Genomic DNA, 16367 nt, shown 5'->3' with positions numbered 1-16367 from the left:
CCACTAAAAAAATCCTCAAAATCCCCCAAAACCCTCTCCAAAAATATCCCTCCTTTTTCTCTCTCGTCTCTCTCAAACCCTCCTCCTCCCCCTCCTCTGCTTCTCATCCCCCTCACGCGACCTAGCAGTTCGAGCTAACGGGCCGGATCCCGTCGTCGGATGCGATAACTGGGCGATTGAGGAATCCGAGGAGAAGTACGATTGTGATCTGTCCACGGTTGGGGCGGGGAGCGGCGGGGTGAGGGCGTCGAGGTTCGCGGCGAATTATCCAATTCGAATTTGTTAGCAGTAAGCTTCAGTCATTGGTTCATTCTTTAGACACCAATTGATTCTTTAGGAAATAATTTTGTCCATAATTCAATGTAATTGACAGTTTTGCGCCCATTATGTCATACAGTTGAAAGAAGAGGAGCATTTTGTCGAAGTTGTAGATATTGTGTGTGTGTGTTCCCGTTATGCTTTTTCTCTTGTGATAATTTGGTGGCGGTAGAAATTGAGCATGTGCCATTGCGAACCAATTGAGCGCTTTGAGGTTTGCTGCTAATTGTGTCATGAAAATTGCGGTCTTTGAGCTGCCCTTTGCTACAATTTCTTCGAATGATAATGGTGGTGTTGAAGGAATATAAGTTGATTTTTGCCCGCTTGTAACATGTTAAATGCTGGTTATAGCATCGTTGAAGGAGTACTTTGTTCCATATTTTTTTGAAATGAAACAAACATGAGTTTTGGATATGCTTTATTATTCTTCACTTTATCATTCCATACCAAATACAAGTTATGGATTCCTTTGAAATCCAAAAAATTTAATGGAAATGGTTATTTGCATTGGAATCCATGTCCATTATTTTATGGAAACGAACCAAACAGCCCCTAAGCGATGTTAGGGTGTGCTTGGAACATGGATTTGGGCCCTCGATTTGAAATCGGGTTGACCAAATTCAATTCTCTTCTTGGGCCTTTGTTTTGAACTCGAAGTTTTTTGAATAAGGGTTTTTTTTTTGTTGATAAAATGGGTTTTAAAGCCAAAATCAGGGATTTGAAATTTTCACCCATCACCTGATATTTGGGAAATCGCCGACTCATCTCTTCTCCTGTCGCTAGGTCTGTCTCCTCTCAAAACAGAACGCAGGCTCAGCCGGTGCTTTGAACGGATTGCTTTGATTTCTAATTTGGTTTACGTTATGTTGGTTTATATGCCCTTTGAATGCGTTTTGCTACCCTAGTGTAGTAAGAAAAATAATTAATAATATTTCTTTGTAGACTATAACTTATATATTATCTGTTAGCTAATACATTAAATATTTATGGAGGAAGAGGTAATGAACAACTTTTTTTTTTTTTTGCTATGTTATGAGAACAAGAGGATAGAATTTTGTTTATCAGTAGCTAAATTGCACTTAAATGCCTTATAGTTTCACCACATTGCACTTAAATGACCTTTATTTTAAAACTGAGCAAATAAATGCCCCCAAAGTTTCAAAATGTTGCACTTTAGTGCCCTCTTTTTTATCCATTGTTTCATATAAATACCTCTTGTTTGTAAATTGCCTCACTTAAATACCCTAAAGTTTCTAAAAGTTACACTTTAGTACCCTCTATTATGTAGTGTTCTTGGATATGTAGAGAAATTGGGTTCTCCCCTTCTTTTTAACTTTGGGGAATTTATTTATAATATTTAAACATTGGGAAAATTATTTGCACAATTTTAAGATAGAGGATACTTAAGTGCAAGGTTAGTGAAACTATAAGGCATTTAGTGCAATTTAGCATTTATCATTTAAAGTAGATAGTTTGAGTGATAAGATTTTTCTTAGATAAATTATAGTTTTAAGCTTGAAATTCAAAATTAGATAGTTTAAACATCAATCTCCTTAACAAATCTAAGAAAAAATTATGATTTTAAAAATAAAAAAATCGAGTGGGATTTCAATGTCGTGAGATTTCAATCAATGCTCATGTTTAATTCACCCAAGATTAGGACATGAATGAGATTAGGACTTTCCATCATTCCCTAGTATGAAGGACGTAGGACTTCCCATGACCATTGTACCTCCCACTTCATCCATTCCTCGCACCAATGATATATTATAATATAATATGTTAAACTAGGGGTTTATTTATAATTTTAGAATTTTAGGGTGCTTTTTGTGAAGTTTTGAAACGGAGTGTTAGTGGTTTGTATTTCAAAACCTTCAACGGGTGGGTTGCAAAGTTTTGAACAGAATGTTTTGTAAAATTTTTCTAGGGTTATTTATAATTTATAAAACTTTCAGGGGGCTTTTTATAAATTCTTTGGGATGTTCATAATTTTTGAAACTTTCAAGGGGTTATTTGTATAAGTTTTAAGGAGTTCTTTGTAATGTTTTGAAATTTTTAGCTATCATTTTAACAACATTTTTGGGGCTAGTTGTAAAATTTTAAAATAACTATTTGCAAAATTTTCAAGGGGAATTTATAATTTTCAAAGCTTTCAAGAAATTGGTTATAAAACTTTACAGTGTTTGTTTGTAAAACTTAAGGGGAATATTTATAATCTTTGAACTTTTGAAAGGAATGCTCGTAATTTTCATATTTTCTAGGGATTGTGTTCTAGGGACGGTTTGTAATTTATGAAATTTAAAGGCTAGTTTATAATTTTTTTTTAAATTTTATGTGCTATGTGTAATAGAGTTTATTTGTATCTTTTGAATCTTGCTGCAATTTTCATGTGATTATTCATAATTTTTATATTTTCATGGACTATTCGTAATTTTTGAAACTTTCAAGGGGTCATCTATAAAATATTTAAAGAGTTATTTATAATATTTTAGAATTTTCAGCCAGGTGTTTTTTATTTTCATAATTACATGGGGCTTGTCATAAAATTTTTAAATGGCTGTTTGTAAAACTTTTAACTGAATATTTATAATTTTTAAAACTTTCAAGGAGCTATTGTAAATATTTTCAAGGGGTTGTTATAAAATTTTAGGGGCTATATAATTTTTGAATTTTTCATAAGACTTTTTGAAATTTGTGGATCTAGGAATTGTTTGTAATTTATATATTTAAAAGGCACTTTATAATTTTCTAAATATTATGATGCAATTTGTATTTTTATATTGTAGGGGTTCATTTGTACTTTTTAAATCTAAAGGGTTGTTTGCAAATTTACAATTGGGTTAATTACAAATAGACTGTTGTAGTACCATTGAACTGTGAATAGACCCCTGTAGTTCTATTTGTGGTGAATAGACTTCTTGTAGTATTGGTATTGGTGCTAATGCATCCTTTAATGAACTTTTTAGAATCTTTTAAAATTAAAAAAAAGTAATTGAGGATCTGTCCTCACAAATAGAATTATAGAGCGTCTGTTCGCTTCCTCAAATCCTTTAACGATTTTAAGGAAAAAAAAACGCACAGGGGGTCTGTTCATAAAAGTAGAACTAGAGGGGGTCTATTCACAATTCCGTTATACTATGGGGGTCCATTCACAATGAACCCATTATAATTTATCACAAGTCTATTTGGAATTTTAGATTTATGAGGGGTTTGTTCTAATTTTTTTTATCTAAGGGGTAGTTTAAAAGTTTTGGATTTTTAAGGGTTTGTTAGTAATTTTTTATTTTGAAGGGGGCCATTGATGAATTTTTAATCTGGGAAAATCCTTTTATATAAAAAAGGACTTTTAGTAATTGAATTTTCAAATTATGAATAGTTTCAATTTGATAATGATTATTTGAAAAAGTGGATTAGAAAAGAGAATAATGATTATTAAAATTTTCGTAATTATGGATTGTTCTAATTTGATTAGGATTCTTAGGTGAAGATTCTATTTTATATGAATAAATATGCCACTAATAATTATTTTTATCTTTAAATGCAGGTTAATGAAGAATAATTCCAAAAATCTCATCTCTCATCAAAAACCCTTGATTTAATGAAGAAATGAAGCAAAGAAGCCCATTGGAAAATCAATTGTCAAATTATCCAAATGCCCAAGCTAAAAAGAAGAATTAAAGCTCAAAATGCTAAAGGCTCAAGCCCAAAAACCAAACTCAAGAAGAAGATGCTGGCTGAAAAATGAGAGAAGCAGGTATCGATGGGCACATCGATGCGCTTATCGATACCCGCATCGATGGGCTTATCGATGCCCGCATCGATAGGCTTATCGATGCCCGTATCGATAGCTACGACATTCTGTTACATATCTAAGGCTGAAATTTGTTGGTTTTGGATAAGATTTGAATCCAAAGGCTCTCATTCACTGATGTTTACTATAAATAGGGATAGAGAGTGAGGGGTTAGAGATGTGAAAAATTCTATAACTCCATTTGGAGAGGAGGGCTACTCTTAATTAAGAAGGTCTTCCAAAATTGTAACTTTTGTTATAATTAATAATAATAATTTTTTCTCCACTTTAAATTTGTCTTTTCTCCTCTTTGTTGAATGATAAGGATGGAGATAAAGAGCAATTTGAAGGTTTGCATTTTTTTTATCTTTCTCTTTTATTTTTTTTAGTAATTTCTTTATTATTGCTTATTAGTTAGATTTACATTCATGCTTGTAGTGTAGATTTATTTTATTGTCTTTTTATTTCTTTTTGCACTTTAATTTATAGAGTAGATTTATTTTCTTGCATTTAATTTTTGTAATTTATTCTGTAGTTTAGATTTTAATTCTTTGTAGTTAGATTTATTTTTTGTTCATAGTTTAGATTTTTCTTTTCTTTTTATTTTTGTAATTAGTTGGTTTTCTTCTTGCTTTTATTTTTTAAGATGTGAAATTAATTCTTGTAGGAATCTTAGAATTGTATGAAACTAATCTAATTTACTTTATATTGTATGGATTATTCTCTTGCACTTAAAATATTCATGTTTAGGATAATCAACTAGAAAACTAATCGGTAGAAGAAGAATTTGATAATGCTTATGAATTCTAGGATTATTATCTTATTGTTGTTCTTATCATGAATAATAATTTTGACTTAGATGATAATTTGATAGGTTATACTTTCCTTAAATGGTTTGATAGTCTATGCTTAATAAATCTAAGTTGAAATATGATAAAAAGAGAATAGTTTGTATTTTGTAATTAAGATTAGCTAGTGGATTAAATTCTAGATTTCTCATATCTTTAATTGAATCCCCCATCTTGACTTTCTTGAATGTTCTTTTCGTTCTTGATTTTATTCATTCTTCTTTCTTGCATTGTGATTTCATTTATTCTTTGATTCTTTCTTCTCTCCTCTAAAATTCAATTTATTGTCTCTTGCGTATATTCACAACAATCACTCATCACAATCATACTTATTCTTTAATCCTATTTTGTCACACACAAAACATAAGAACCAATTCTAATAATCTCTTAAAATCACCTTCCTCATGGGATCGATTTTTTTATACTATAACTTGATCAATTGTGCACTTGCAATTTTGGTACATAATTATGCCGCATCAAGTTTTTGGCGCCGTTGCCGGGGAGGGAGCTAAAATAGGATTTTATTATTTTGGTTCTTTACTTTGTGTGTTTTTCTTGTGAAGGAACCGCTTGGAGCTTGAAAATCTTGGATTGAAGATCAAGAACTTGGAGAATTGCTTTCGGATAAGTCTTTTTCTAGCGTTTTCAATTCCATCATTTTTAGTTAGCTTCACAATTAGAGACAATTAGGATTTAAAAAAAAAGATTTTATTTTTGTTGACCATAATAAAATCCATCTTTCACTTGGACATTAACTAACAAGATAATAAACTCAAACAATATTCCCCATTTTCATAGTTGTTTGATTGTTAACCCTAATAAAAATATAAAGATTTTCTTTTTACCATCCGTTTTAGTCGCTTTTAATTTTTAGGGTTGCATTTCATATAGTTTGTAGGAATTCACCAAAGTGATTGTAGCACTTGATTTGGCACATACTTAAAACATTATTAAGGGCAAAACCCCATAATCAAGATAAGGTAAGGGATTTCATCACCCTTTCCTTAGCCCACAAATCACTAATTCCTCACTACACCATCCAAGCCTAATAAAACTCATTAGACGTTGGCCCCTAAGGACTCGAGCTCAATAAGGAACAAGAAATCCTTAAGTGAACCGGTTTAAGTTTTCTCAGATTAGTTGGTGTCTAAGACAAGGTTTAGGGGTTGCGTAAAGTGCTCCGCAAGGAAAGAGGTATTTAATTAATCTCTGATCACCCTCTAGTACTATCATTACTTGGCTAACTACCTGGGTAAAACTTTAATCTTTTTACTGTAGGAGTTTTTGGTTAGAAGCTGGTCTAGTTGAGTTAGGCTAAACCCTAGAATTAGAGTGATTGAAAAGTGATTGATTTGATTTGTTTTAGTTAGGATTTTTCTTTATCTTTTTCTTCTCATAAAAAAACTAATTTTCTTTCTTTCTTTAAAAAAATTATAAAAAGAAGTTGTTTTGATGTATGCAAACTTGGGTTAGGGATAATTCTCATCGTTTAATCCGTGTTGAATCAATCCAAGAATTGGCAAATCAACCCGTTCTTCAGGATATGTGTTACCTCACCAGAAATGCAATTCCATCTTACATAAGGCTCCTCGAAGCAAATGGAACAAATTTCGAGCTTAGACCGTATTACATAAACATGCTTCCCAAATTCCTTGGAAATGAAACAGAAGATGCGTATATTTTTATTTCGGAATTTGAGGAAGTGTGTATTATGATTAAAATGAGAGAATTAACCGAAGATACGATTAAGATTAGATTTATTCCATTTGCTCTTAAGGATAAAGCTAAAAAATGGCTGTACAGCTTACCGACAAATTTCATCTCAACTTGGGATGAATTTGTCACTGTTTTTCTTAAGAAAATTTTCCCTATTCACAAAACGGTAAAGCTAAGGAACAACATTCAAAACTTCAAAATTATCTCAGGAGAGCCATTCTAAAAATATTTTGACCAATTCAAAGATCTTTTAATCCAATGTCCTCATCATGGTCTAGAGAAATGGTGATTGTGCCAAGTCATATATGAACCTCATCATGGTCTAGAGAAATGGTGATTGTGCCAAGTCATATATGAAGGATTGGACTATTCTTCAAAAATATCTTTAGAATCGATGTGTCAGGGACTATTCTTCAAAAATATCTTTAGAATCGATGTGTCAGGGAGATTTTATGAGGAAAAACGCAGATGAAGATTGGGAATTTCTAGAGAGTCTATCCGAGAAAACAATACAGTAGGAACACTGTGATGACAGGGTTTCATCAGTTCCCCAATCTAAGTCTAGTGGTCTTTTCCTGGAGTCAAACATTACTTCTAAAGCGAAGATGGCGACGATTCTGCGGAGGTTAGAAGCCTTAGAAATTAAGGAACGAGCTCCAGCTCAAATCAATCATATTTCTGCTCCGGGATGTCATAACTGTCAGTCTTCTACCCACGTTTCAGAGGAATACCCTCTCCTAGGAAACAACCATGTTTTAGAACAAATGAACGCTACATTCCAGCACCCTAGAAATGATCCATTTTCTCCAACCTATAATCCAGGTTGGAGAAATCATCCCAACTTTGCTTGGAACCAAGGAAATTCTCCTGAAAATCAAAACTTCATTCCCGCGTCGAACCAACAATTCCTTAGGGGAAATACACTTCCATTCAATGCACCAAACAATTTCTAACAAGTTAACCCAGTTTTTCCAACCCAACATCCTCATCGTCACCAGCCTACAAATCCTGCAAATCCTAACCATGACAAACGTTTGAGTGTCTTAGAAAATGGTTTAGAAGCTATGATCAAAGCCTCTACACAAACTACCAACATGTTGACCCAGTCATCCACCACTCTAAATTCCTTCATGCAAACAACCGGCTAAGTGCTCAACTCGAACACTCAAGCCATAGCCCGGTTAAAAACCCAACTTGGGTAACTAGCCACTACTGCGAGTGAGAGAGAAAAAGGAAAATTTTCAAGTCAACCTGTTGCAAACCCTAAAGACAATAAATCCAGTTCAAACCATCCAGCTCATGTAAATGCAGTTCACACACTACGATCAGGAAAACAAATAGACAACCAAGTTAGAATGCCAACGGATCAAACCCCTTCTTCCATCCAACACACTCCTTCCGATGAAACAATTCCTTCCGATGAAATAATTCCTTCCGATGACCAAAACGCTGAACATGAGATTAAGCCTGATCTAGATAGGTATAGGCCCGTTGCCCCCTTTCCAGATAGACTCAAACCTAGGAAAAACTCCCCGTAGGTTGAGAAAATCCTAGAAACATTTAAATAGGTCAAGATCAACATCCCTCTCCTTGATGCAATCGAACAAATCCCCTCTTATGCAAAGTTCTTGAAGGACTTATGCACTAAGAAAAGAACCACCAATGTCCCCAAGAAAGTCTTCTTAGCTGCCAACCTCAGTAAATTTTTTTCAAAACCCATGCCGTTAAAATTCAAGAAACATGGTTGTCCTACAATTCCATGCGTTATAGGTAACACTCACATTGATAAGGCACTTCTAGACTTAGGAGCCAGCGTCAATCTCCTTCCTTATTCAGTGTATCAACAGCTAGGTGTAGGAGAACTTAAACTGACAAGATGCACTCTACAGTTAGTTGATAGTTCCGTAAAAATTCCCAAAGGAGAGGTAGAAGATGTTCTGATCAAAGTTGGAGAGTTTATTTTCCCTGTTGATTTTATTATCTTGGAAACGCAGTCCGTTTCCAATCTTAAAAGTCAAATCCCCATTATTCTAGGAAGACCGTTCTTAGCCACCTCAAATGCTTTGATCAATTGTAGAACCGGTCAAATAAAACTATCTTTTGGGAACATGACTATTGACCTTAATATTTTCAACTTAGGAAGGCAACCTAGTGATCCATCTGATCAACCAATGAAAGTGAATTTCATTCAGGGAATATCAAGTGAGCAACAAGAGGGAGAGTGTGAGTCAGATTCAAGTACATCTGACTTAATGATTGAGGAGTTTTCTGATGACGAACTAGAGTTAGATCTGCTGATCAATCATGTTTCTGCTGTTGGCTGGCAATGAGAACCTTTGGAGATAGAACCCTGAGTCCAGCTTCACCCATCTGTGGAGGAACCCCCTAAGTTAGAGCTTAAACCTCTACCTGAAAATCTAGAGTATGCCTACTTAGGGGAGAACGAGTCTTTACCAGTTATCATTTCTTCTGATTTGACTATCGGTCAAAAGGAAGCTCTCTTAGATGTTTTAAGAAAGAATATGGAAGCCGTTGGATGGACCATGGCTGATATCAAAGGGATTATTCCAACCATTGTTCAACACCGAATCCATTTGATAGATGACGCCAAACCTACTAGAGATCCTCAACGTAGGTTAAACCCAGTGATGAAAGAAGCCGTTAGGAAAGACATTCTCAAATATCTCGATCATGGGATCATTTATCCCATTTCTGATAGTTCATGGGTGAGTCCGATCCAAGTTGTTCCAAAGAAATCTGGGATCATCGTGATCCAAAATGAGGCTAATGAGCTGATTCTCACTCGGATCCAAACTGGATGGCGAGTTTGCATTGACTACCGAAAACTCAACTTAGCCACTCGAAAAAATCACTTCCCTCTTCCTTTCATTGACCAAATGTTAAAGCGCTTAGCAGGACATGAGTTCTATTGTTTTCTGGATGGATATTCAGGTTACAATCAAATCCCTATCGCTCCCGAAGATCAGGAGAAAACCACATTCACTTGCCCGTATGGAACATTCGCATACCGACGCATGCTCTTTGGCCTGTGCAACGTACCAGACACATTCCAACGTTGCATGATCAGTATTTTTTTCGACATGGTAGAGCGATTTCTCAAAATTTTTTTGGATGACTTTTCCATTTTTGGTGACATATTTTCCCAATGTTTACATCATCTTAAACTGGTCCTTGAACGGTGTAGGGAGAAAAATATGACTCTCAATTGGGAGAAATGTTATTTCATGGTCAAACAAGGTATTGTCTCAGGACATGTAGTTTCCAATAGGGGAATCAAAGTGGACAAAGCTAAGGTAGATCTTATTTCCAATCTCCCTCCTCCCAAAACTGTCAAAGATGTCAAATTATTTCTTGGTCATGCTGGTTTTTACCAACGTTTCATCAAGGATTTCAGCAAAATTGCTAGACCCTTGACCAATCTCTTAGCCAAGGATACATCATTTGTCTTCTCTCCCGACTGCCTCAAAGCTTTTGAATATCTGAAAAAGGAGCTAACCACAGCTCCTATCATTCATGCACCAGACTAGACCTTACCCTTCGAACTGATGTGTGATGCATCTGATTCAGCGTTGGTTTTGCAAATAAGCAAAATATGCACGAAACAGGAAATTGCCAGATCAGTCGACCGATCAGTCGACTGACGAGCTCAGTCGACCGATCAGTCAACTGACGAGCTGTTTTCTAGTTTTCCAGGTTTTGGGTCTGTTTTGATTGGTTCGGGTCTGGCTGTTCATATATGATCTCCTCTACCCGAAAACACCACCCTTTCATCATCAGATCTGAGAAACCCTAGCCCCCTCTTTCCTCTCTCAAACCCTAGGTTCGTTCTTGGTGATTTTGGGGAGAACTCGGAGGATTTTTGTCGAGATTTTCACTTTGCAGCGAAAGAAACCACTCTCTCACAGATCCAGGAGCTTTTCATCACCCCAGAGGCGAGTAACATCTCGCATAACCTTGTCCCATATTTCTAAATGTTTTCAAATGGTTTTTATGAGTTTTGATGAGCCAAAAACGTATTTTTTGTACAAAGGCTTGATTTTTATAGCATATAATGTGAAGATATGTTATTTCAGAATGTTAAAAACTCACCAACGTTTTGTGAACCAAAGATCTAGATCTGTAATGTTTTAATGAGAGATTAAACACGAGTTTTGTTTTCAAAATGTTTTTAAAGCATGAATGCACATGATTAGGGTTTTGTTTATGTATTTACATATGAAATTTTGTTTCAGTTTAGTACATATATGTTAAAATCAGTATCTTTATGCTTGGGTTTTATGAGGATTATTTTAGATAAATTTTATTGTAATAATCAAAACCTGCACACAGTTTCTGCAGCCGATCAGTCGACTAATCAGTCGACCGACGGGCTAAATTTTTTAGCTATCAGTCGACCGATCAGTCGACTGACGGGCTGATTTTGTTTTCTCAGTTCCTCAGTCGACCGATCAGTCGACTGGTGAGCGGGCTGATTTTGTTTTCTCAGTTCCTCAGTCGACCGATCAGTCGACTGGTGAGCTGAGGCTGTTCTGCCTGATCTTATCAGTCGACCAATGAGTCGACTGATTGCATCAGTCGTGAGCTGAGGCTGTTCTGCCTGATCTTATCAGTCGACCAATGAGTCGACTGATTGCATCAGTCGACACTTGAGTCGATTGATGAGGTGTTTTATAGATTCTTGATCTGTTTGAGTTGCTTTTCGGGGTCGCCTCGATTATTTGACACTAGTTTACAATGTTAGTGATTTATCTGTACATGTGAGTTGACTTTTGACACAAGTTTAGACCTGTACATCGAGACACGTGCAAGTTTAGGATATGTATATCTTTCCGCATATATTTTTGACAGTTGCACCTCTTTACTTATAATCCATGTGTTGGACATACATTACTATTAGTCCATGTGTTGGACACTTATCATTTCAGTCCATGTGTTGGACATGTTTATCATTTAGTCCATGTGTTGGACATTTGCTAAACCTTGAGCATGATACATAACTAAGTTTGGAGCATGACATATTTATGAAGTTAGGACATGATAGCTACCTAGGCTGGACACGACACTTATTGTGGCTTTAACATGACTATGTTTATCGGCAGAGATGAGTTTGTTTCCTTTTCTTTATTGTTCATGTATTAGACTCCGGGTTTGGTACTTAGGGACTTACAATTTGAGATTTAAGGTATATACATGAGGGTTTCCTTGTTTGGATTATTTCGCTTGACGTACCTATACTCGTGTTGTAATTTCCTAAGTACTAAAACCCATTAGTGTTAGGATAAATAAATTTTATTTTATTATGTGTTATCTGTACTTTTATATACAACGAGCCCTATCCCTTGGGGTTGGTTGTGATGTTGCTCGCTAGCGCTTTAACGCTCGTTGTCCCTCCCCATTTCGGTAACGAGCCAGGAGCCCGGAGAGTCGCAGGTTGATGACGATGTATTTTAGCTTCAGCTGTCCATTTAGTTATATTTTCCCCTTGAGCTCCACTGTAGACTTTTGTTTAGACATTTGAGAGTTTTATTCTAGAAGTTGTAAAGGCTGTGTGCCTTATTTCCTCTTATCAGATATTTTTGTATTTGAGACTTGTTAAGTACTTCAGTTTATTTATTTTATACATTGACTTGTACTTCAGTATGCCAGATGATGGAATATTAATTTGATCTCTATTATTTCATCTGTTGATTTCTATATTATCTTCTTCTTGCTTTTGTACCTACACCTTTTCTTGACTCTACTAGAGAGATAGTAATTGTGATGGTGAAACATGTTATTGCACGGTGTGGTGCAGGCAGGTTTGACATTCTTGGTTTTACCTTGGACTGCAGCCTTGTGTGAACCAAGGGGCGCCACAATGAGCAAGCATGTGGGGGCCACTTTGGCCCAAGAAAAACAACTGAAAAAATTCTCCAATCTGGGCTATACTGGCCCACTATTTTCAAGGATTCATATGAGTTTTGCAAAACTTGTAACCGCTATCAGCTTTTAGGGAAGGTCATTAGAAGAAATATGATGCCCTTACAACCCATCTTATTTGTTAAACTTTTTGATCTGTGGGGCATCGATTTCATGGGACCATTTCCAAATTCCTTTGGAAATGTTTATATTCTAGTAGTCATTGAATACATGTCAAAATGGGTTGAGGCAGTAGCTTGTAAAACTAATGACAACAAGGTCGTTGTTAAGTTTTTAAAAGAGAACATTTTTGTACGATTTGGAGTACCCCGAGCGATCATCAGTGACAATGGTACACATTTCTGTAACCGTTCTTTTGAGGTTTTGATGAGAAAATATTCAATCACACACAAATTGTCAACTCCTTATCACCCCCAAACCAGTGGACAAGTAGAGGTCACAAACAGACAGATCAAACAAATCTTAGAAAAAACAGTTAATCATAACAGAAAAGATTAGTCTGTAAAATTATGTGATGCTCTGTGGGCATATAGAACAGCTTTCAATGCCAATTTGGGAATGTCACCATATAGACTAGTATTTGGGAAAGCTTGCCACCTACCAGTGGAGTTGGAGCATCGAGCAATGTGGGTAATAAAACAGTTAAATTTTAACTCAGACTCGGCAGGTAAGAACAGATTGCTCCAAATAAATGAGTTGGAAGAAATTCGAAATGATGCATACATAAACTCAAAAATTTACAAAGAGAAAACCAAGATTTTTTATGACAAATCAATTTTACAAAATTTTTTTTTCTCCAGGACAAAAAATTTTATTATACAATTCAAAATTGCATCTTTTTCCTAGAAAATTAAGATCAAGATGGACAGGTCCATTTTTTATCAAACAAGTTTTTTCGCATGGGGATGTAGAGATAGAAAACCCTAAAAATGGTAACATTTTTAAAATAAATGGTCAACGTCTAAAGCCATTTTTAGAATTTTCTACGCTCGGAGAGGAAGAGGTGTTGGTTCTTCATGAACCTCATTATCTGTAAAAAAAAAAAAATAATAAAACTAAATAATAATAATAATAATAATAATAATAAAATAAAAAAAACAATTATAATTTTTTTCTCTTATTTGATTTCTTTATTTCATACTACAGTATTGACAGATCCTTATCATTCATTTCGACCGAACAATTGTAAGTTCTCAATTCTTATCGCCCTCTTTACTTGTTGATCAGCGAATCTGCATTGATGATAATGCAAAATTTAGGTGTCGGGGTGGAAAGTACATATTTTCCTCTTGATTTTATCATTTTATGCATTTGAATAGTGTATGTTTATAATAATATTATATTATATATATATATATATTATATATTATATATATATATATATATATTATATATATATTATATATATATATATATATATATATATAATATATTATATTATATATTATATTGCTCAACTTTCCCAATCATTAAATAGAGTTTATAGTACAATATTCATTAATTAATAGATTTAAATTTTCTAATTCCTAGTATAGGTGACATATCAAGTTCACCTTTTATGATAACTCAAATAAATCTTAAGAAATGATTTTTCAACTAGTATACTTTGACTTAGTCTTACCTTAGACCTTTTAATAAAAATATAAAATTTATTGCATGCTTAACATTAGAGTTGAAAATAATTTTTTTTCAAGTTATATGATTTACACATTTTTTTTTCGAAACTATATTATATAACAAACACACACACACACACACGCACACACACCACACACCACACACATTATATATATATATATATATAAATATATATATATTTATATATAATATATATATATATATATATCTATATAATACTATATATATATATTAAAAAACTAACCTTATAAAGAAGAGTGCGAAAAATGGGCACCACAAGGCACCAAAAAGAAAAAAACTCTTAAATTCAAGGTGATTCTATCTTATAAAGCCTAAGTTGACCGAGTAATTAAGCCCAAGGAGTATTTCTATACTTAATGACCTAAGCCCAATTGGGTTGGGATTCATTGGTCTAAAACTTGTTAAATGGTCACTTAGAAAGCCCGTTAAAATAGAAAATAATCACCAAGAATTAGAGAGTGAAGAAAAAAAATTATATACATATATATCTATAACACTAACCATTTTTTATATATATTGTTGTTTTGTATATATGGTCTTGAAAAACAATTTTTTATCTGTTGTAATCTTGTTATTATATCTACATACATCATATATATCAACAGTAAGAATCAAACATGAAATGCAAATGTAAATAGACAAGAGAAGAAATAGGGAGAAAAGTGATTCTTATTTTATTCATCTTCCTCATTCTTTCATACATTTTGTCTTCCATGGATTACATTATATAGATGTGGAAGAGAATACTAAAAGTCACAAGTAGGTGAAGAGACTTCTTCTAGTAATGTCCACATTTATTATATTTATATTTACAACACTCCCCCTTGGACATTACTACATGATGTCAATGCCTCGTTAAAAAACTAGTCAAGGAAAAGAGTACATGACATACATACATTATTTCTGTTACATCAGTTGTCTCGTTAAAAACCTTTCGCTAAGAAAAACCATGTAGGACAAAAACTTAGCAAAGGATAAAAGAGTACAACTATAGATCTTCGGGATCCAAACTTGTGTTGCATTAGTTGCCTCATTAAAAACCTTTAGCTAAGAAAACCATGTGGAACAAAACTTAGCAAAGGAAAAAAGAGTACAACTATAGTCCTTCAAAGCACAATCTTCGGGATTGCATTGAAAATTCGCTCCCCCTGATGATGACAATCTTCTGAGTCTATGCTAAGAAAAACCCAGTGGGACAAAACTTAGCGAAAAGGGGCAAAATATGATAATAGACATTCAGGACCCAATCTTCAGGATTGTTCTTTAAGAATTTGCTCCCCCTGAAGAAGATAGTCTTCCAATTCAATGTATATTGTGAACATATTTCTCATAAGTTGATGTAGGCAAAGATTTAGTGAACAAATCTGCAAGATTATCAATTGAGCGAACTTTTTCGATGGTGATTTCACCATTCTTTTGGAGCTCATGTGGATTAAAGAATTTTAGCGCAATATGTTTTGTCATGGTTTCTTTTACATATCCACTGTTCATTTGTGCAACACAAGCTGCATTGTCCTCATAAAGGACAATGGAGGTAATATCATCTTTCGCTAGACCACATGAGCCACAAATATGTCGTATCAACGATCTTAATCATACACATTCTCGTGGGGCCTTATATAAAGCAATAATCTCTGAGTGGTTAGAAGAAGTAATCACCATGGTCTGCTTAACAGACCTCTAAGAAATGACAGTACCACCACATAGAAAAACATAACCAGTCTGGGATCTGGCGTTATGGGGATCAGACATAGCCAGCATCCTAATAGCCCACCAATGTCATATCTTGGTTTCTTTTATAGAATAGTCCAAGAACTTTTGTACCTTGAAGATAGCGAAGGAAATGTTTAACACCATTTCAATGTCTCCTTGTAGGAGAAGCACTATACCTTGCTAGCAAGTTCACCGCAAATGCAATATCAGGCCTGATGTAATTTGTGAGATAGAGAAGTGCTCCAATGGCGCTCAGATAGGGATCTTCTGGCCCTAATATTTCTTCATTATCTTCTTTGGGTCTAAATGGGTCTTTATCCACTTCGAGGGACCGGACGATTATTGGTGTGCTAAGTGGATGAGATTTATTCATATAAAATCTT

This window comes from Asparagus officinalis, chromosome 1, assembly GCF_001876935.1.
Source record: "Asparagus officinalis chromosome 1, Aspof.V1, whole genome shotgun sequence".
Taxonomy (NCBI): Eukaryota; Viridiplantae; Streptophyta; class Magnoliopsida; order Asparagales; family Asparagaceae; genus Asparagus; species Asparagus officinalis.
The sequence above is the reverse complement of the archived record's forward strand: the minus strand, read 5'-3'. Positions refer to the sequence as shown.